Genomic DNA, 6,379 nt, shown 5'->3' with positions numbered 1-6,379 from the left:
CAGATGGCAAGTGTGAAGAACAGGGGAGGGGGTGGGAAAATGGGAGGGGTTAGTGGCTACACTTCCCTGTCCAGCTACCACTTTCGCTGTTCCCTATGAAGCGACTCATACTACGGTGTTTAAGGGTGCTGGCTGGCTTTACGGGAGTGACAAGGACAGATACAATACAATAAATTCAGTTTCGGTCTTGGGAACAGGAGGCATAGACTACGGTTGGCTTGCTTTCCTGATTAAAACAAATCTAGTCAATTTATATTTTTGTTGTGCATTTCGTTAATTCTTGCCCATTAACCTTCGCAATACCAAGGGGTTTGGAGGCGCTATTTTGTATCCATCTGTTGAAAATATTGTAATGTAATCAGGTAGTTTATATTCTAAAATTTTGCTTTAAATTTTTATCCTTCAGTCAAACGAAACCCAAAAACTGTCGTAGCAGTAAATGTAAAGTTTCACAATGAATGTCATATTCAGTATTTCCAGGTTCACGACCATATGCACATATTAATATCTCTTTACAAAGTATGCAGTGAATAAAAGTCAACTATAATTAATGAAATGTATATTTTTTAAATTTTTTGTTGAGGTCATAAAATAATCCCCCACCCACTGGTTGTACACATTAGAAATGGCATTAATATTGCTAAGTGTATGCTAAAAAGTTCTAGAACGTAGTTATACATCAGTACCTTTATAAAAACTTTGTTGTTAATATCAGTCAACAACAGTTAAGGAATGTTTAAATTTATTTTCTAAGGTTGGCATAAGCATCCCCCGCCCGAAATTGGCAATAGCCGTTACTGAAAATGAATTGCTATCGCTAGGGCGAATGTGTTGAATATCAAAATTGGCCGTGACTGAAATTGCGTTGAAAGTACTGGAAATCGGACTGTACCAGCGGAAATAGCAGCTAACTTTACATGAACGTGATGTGCTCCTGTAATTGGGAACTATGAATTGCAGGCCTTGATGGTTATTTACTGAAATTGCGATATTATGCTACTCAATTAATTTTTAGTTAGGAACGAATTATTCAACGTACAGCATCCAGCATGATTCATTTAATCAGTTCGAAAACGTGAATCTGCATGTGTAATTTTATTTGATCAAAAGTATATGGACAGCTAATGTGATGTGTAATTGATCACCAAATGTCACGCGAAGCGTAGCAGCTAGTATGATTGCAGGTGGAGAGTATTGTGTTGTCAGTAGAGAAGCAAAAACCGCAGAATGGATCAGACACAAGAGCTCAGTGACTTTGAATGTCGACTGAGAAACAAATACGTGTCGTACGTTTCAACTCTTAAAGGGCTGTACAAGACGACTCCTGGTACTGCGACTGAGAACTGGAAACGCGATGCAACATTTACAGGCCTCGTGTCCTGACGGAGTAGAATTACCTTGAGTGCTTGTACAAAATTGCATGCAATCAGCGGAAGGAAGCACTTCTGAAATACAAAGTGCTAGCAGCAGTCCACCTAGCACAATCACCCTGCATAGGGAGTTCAATAGGAATGGGGTAAAATGGTCTCGCAGATCCTCATAAGCCACAAATTCATGTAGTCAGTGCTGAGCACCTCTTGAAATGGATCGACAGCGGTTTACACTGACTAGGAGCAATGAGTCACGCTATATCCTGTGGCAGTCGAATGGAAAGGTTTGGGTTTGGAAACGCCTAGAGAAAATTGCCTGCAATCCCCAAATGAACCATGTACCTCGCCGTTGGTGGGGAGGCTTGCGTGCCTCAGCGATACAGATGGCCGTACCGTAGGTGCAACCACAACGGAGGGGTATCTGTTTAGAGGCCAGACAAACATGTGGTTCCTGAAGAGGGAAAAACAGCCTTTTCAGTAGTTGCAGGGGCAACAGTCTGGATGATTGAATGATCTGGCCTTGCAACATTAACCAAAACGGCCTTGCTGTGCTGGTACTGCGAACGGCTGAAAGCAAGGGGAAACTACAGCTGTAATTTTTCCCGAGGACATGCAGCTTTACTGTATGATTAAATGATGATGGCGTCCTCTTGGGTAAAATATTCTGGAGGTAAAATAGTCCCCCATTCGTATCTCCGGGTGGGGACTACTCAGGAGTTCGTTATCAGGAGAAAGAAATCTGGCCTTCTATATGTCGGAGCGTGGAACGTCAGATCCCTTAATCGGGCAGGTAGGTTAGAAAATTTAAGAAGGGAAATGGATAGGTTAAAGTTAGATATAGTGGAAATTAGTGAAGTTCGGTGGCAGGAGGAACAAGACTTTTGGTCAGGTGAATACAGGGTTATAAATACAAAATCAAATAGGGGTAATGCAGGAGTAGGTTTAATAATGATTAAAAAAATAGGAATGCGGGTAAGGTACTACAAACGGAATAGTGAACGCATTATTGTGGCCAAGATAGATACGAAGCCCACACCTACTACTGTAGTACAAGTTTATATGCCAACTAGCTCTGCAGATGACGAAGAAATTAAAGAAATGTTTGATCAAATAAAATAAATTATTCAGATAGTGAAGGGTGACGAAAATTTAATAGTCATGGGTGACTGGAATTCGGTAGTAGGAAAAGGGAGAGAAGGAAACGTAGTAGGTGAATATGGACTGGGGCAAAGAGATGAAAGAGGAAGCCGCCTGGTAGAATTTTGCACAGAGCACAACTTAATCATAGCTAACACTTGGTTCAAGAATCATAAAAGAAGGCTGTATACATGGAAGAACCCTGGAGTTACTAAAAGGTATCAGAAAGATTACATAATGGTAAGACAGAGATTTAGGAACCAGGTTTTAAATTGTAAGACATTTCCAGGGGCAGATGTGGACACTGACCACAATCTATTGGTTGTGGCCTGTAGATTAAAACTGAAGAAACTGCAAAAAGAAGGGAACTTAAGGACCTGGATAAATTGAAAGAACCAAAGGTTGTACAGAGTTTCAACGAGAGAATAAGGGAACAATTGACAGGAATGGGGGAAACAAATACAGTAGAAGAAGAATGGGTAGCTCTGAGGGATGAAGTCGTGAAGGCATCAGAGGATAAAGTAGGTAAAAAGACGAGGGCTGCTAGAAATCCTTGGATAACAGAAGAAATATTGAACTTAATTGATGAAAGGAGAAAATATAAAAATGGAGGAAATGAAGCAGGCTAAAAGGAATACAAACGTCTCAAAAATGAGATCGACAGGAAGTGCAAAATGACTAAGCAGGGATGGCTAGAGGACAAATGTAAGGATGTAGAAGCTTATCTCACTAGGGGTAAGATAGATACTGCCTACAGGAAAAATAAAGAGACCTTTGGAGAGAAGAGAACCACTTGTATAAACATCAAGAGCTCAGATGGAAACCCAGTTCTTAGCAAAGAAGGGAAAGCAGAAAGGTGGAAGGAGTATGTAGAGGGTCTATAAAAGGGCGATGTACTTGAGGACAGTATTATGGAAATGGAAGAGGATGTAGATGAAGATGAAATGGGAGAGACGATATTTCGTGAAGAGTTTGACAGAGCACTGAAAGACCTGAGTCGAAACAAGGCCCCCCGGAGTAGACAACATTCCATTGCAACTAATGACGGCCTTGGGAGAGTCAGTCCTGACAAAACTCTACCATCTAGGGAGCAAGATGTATGAAAAAGGCGAAATACCCTCAGACTTCAAGAAGAATATAATAATTCCAATCCCAAAGAAAGCAGGTGCTGACAGATGTGAAAATTCCCGAACTATCAGTTCACAGCTGCAAAATAATAACGCGAATTCTTTACAGACGAATGGAAAAACTGGTAGATGCGGACCTCGGGGAGGATCAGTTTGGATTCCGTAGAAATGTTGGAACACGTGAGGCAATACTGACCTTACGACTTATTTTAGAAGAAAGATTAAGAAAAGGCAAACCTACTTTTCTAGCATTGGTAGACTTAGAGAAAGCTTTTGTCAATGTTGACTGGAATAGTCTCTTTCAAATTCTGAAGGTGGCAGGGGTACAATACAGGGAGGGGAAAGGCTATTTACAATTTGTACAGAAACCAGATGACAGTCATAAGTGTCGAGGGGCATGAAAGGGAAGCAGTGGTTGGGAAAGGAGTGAGACAGGGTTGTAGCCTCTCCCCGATGTTATTCAATCTGTATATTGAGCAAGCAGTAAAGGAAACAAAGAAAAATTCGGAGTAGTATTAAAATTCATGGAGAAGAAGTAAAAACTTTGAGGTTGGCCGATGACATTGTAATTCTGTCAGAGATGGCAAAGGACTTGGAAGAGCAGTTGAACGGAATGGACAGTGTCTTGAAAGGAGGGTATAAGATGAATATCAACAAAAGCAAAACGAGGATAATGGAATGTAGTCAAATTAAATCGGATGATGCTGAGGGAATTAGATTAGGAAATGAGACACTTAAAGTAGTAAAGGAGTTTTGCTATTTAGTAAGTAAAATAACTGATGATGTTCGAAGTAGAGAGGATACAAAATCTAGACTGGCGATGGGAAGGAAAGCGTTTCTGAAGAAGAGAAATTTGTTAACATCGAATATAGATTTATGTATCAGGAAATCGTTTCTGAAAGTATTTGTTTGGAGTGTAGCCATGTATGTAAGTGAAACATGGACGATAACTAGTTTGGACAAGAAGAGAATAGAAGCTTTCGAGATGTGGTGCTACGGAAGAATGCTGAAGATGAGGTGGATAAATCACGTAACTAATGAGGAGGTATTGAACAGGATTGGGGAGAAGAGAAGTTTGTGGCACAACTTGACTAGAAGAAGGGATCGGTTGGTAGGACATGGTTTGAGGCATCAAGGGATCAGAAATTTAGCATTGGAGGGCAGTGTGGAGGGTAAAAATCGTAGTGGGAGACCAAGAGATGAATACACTAAGCTTGCACAGGATAGAGTAGCATGGAGAGCTGCAGCAGACCAGTCTCAGGACTGAAGACAACCACAAGATCATGTGTAGTGCGAGTTTTTAAATTTAGAGGAAGTATTGTGATCGCATGGGGGTGTTTCTCGTGGTAAGGGCGTGTTCCGCTAATTGCGCTTAAGTCAATGCTAAATGCGGAATAATATAAGCTCGTTTGACAGCACTATGTGTTCGATGAGCGGCACAATGCAACCTGTAATAAAGTAGCATCTTTCATGCAGTGGTCTGTGGACAGTAACATTCCTGACAATTGCCTGATCTCCCGTGGTCCTGACGTGAGCACAATGGAACATCTTTGGCTTGAGTTTGTGCATCGGCTTCGTCCCACACGCCATCCTCTAATTACCTTCTCCGCTTTCCCGATCTTGAGGAACAATTGACTCTCATTTCTCGCTAGACATCTAGACACCTCAGTGAAACTGTCGCCAGTAGAGTTCAAGCCTTCATAAGGGGTTTTAGTGGATACAGCTCATATTAGAGTTCACTAACAGCTGTCTGGAGACCTTTGATCAGGCTGTGTAAGGGTATATAATTTGGAGTGCAACGACTGGTCATTACGGAAAGTACAGCTCGCGGCTATATGAGGCCGACCAGGGGCTGCAGTGGAACACTACTACTTGAGGACATTTAACTGTCTATGGTTAACACGAACACACAAACATGACAAACACTGGTGAATCCCAGCAGCACATCAAAATTAACTGGTACCGTCAGGTGTAAACTAGTCGACCAAGAGGCAACGCAGGGAAGCGGAACTGCACACTAAAAGCAAATAAACCCAACCACAGCTCTTATACCGTAATCGATTTACGACCAATCGGCCACTTAAATGACACTCTTGGCCTGTCACAGACACTGCAGCTGGCCCAGGATACCTCGCAGGTGCCCAGCCCCAGTGGTACCCCGTCTCGAAAACTCTTTATATCGACCTAAGATATGACAACATTACGGGGCATTGCACGATACCCAAAACTAACAACCACCCTATCTTCGCATGCTCTGTCACTGACTGCAAGCAATTCGCTAGTGCTCTTACTATCCGACCAAACAATCGCAGAAGTAATTTTTCCTTGGCTCTTTCCTTGACACATTTTCACCTCTGCCCTTGAAACCGCTGCCCTTCGCTCGCTTTTCGTCCACTATCTATCTTCTCGATGCGACCGTATTAGTGGGTAATCTTGCCCAGATATACGGATAACATCACAACCCCACATTCCATGAAGTCCTCGTGTAGTAATTAACAAATATGGAGGTGACATAGTTTTTATGAGATGGTCACCACGTCATTGTCGGCGTGGAAGGGCTCTACCCTTTGCGTGATCAAAAAAAAAATGCACTGTAACTTTCAGTTTCGGACCACGAACTTGGCAGGATACATGTCGGTTCGCGTGTCACTCAGCAGCACATTCCCGGCTGACACACTGTCTTACATGTGTGCTCTCAGCGCTTGTAAATTTTTCAGTGACCTACTTCATTCTCCGATAATATTT

The sequence above is a fragment of the Schistocerca gregaria genome, chromosome 2, assembly GCF_023897955.1.
Source record: "Schistocerca gregaria isolate iqSchGreg1 chromosome 2, iqSchGreg1.2, whole genome shotgun sequence".
Classification (NCBI taxonomy): Eukaryota; Metazoa; Arthropoda; class Insecta; order Orthoptera; family Acrididae; genus Schistocerca; species Schistocerca gregaria.
Note: the sequence above shows the minus strand (reverse complement) of the source record.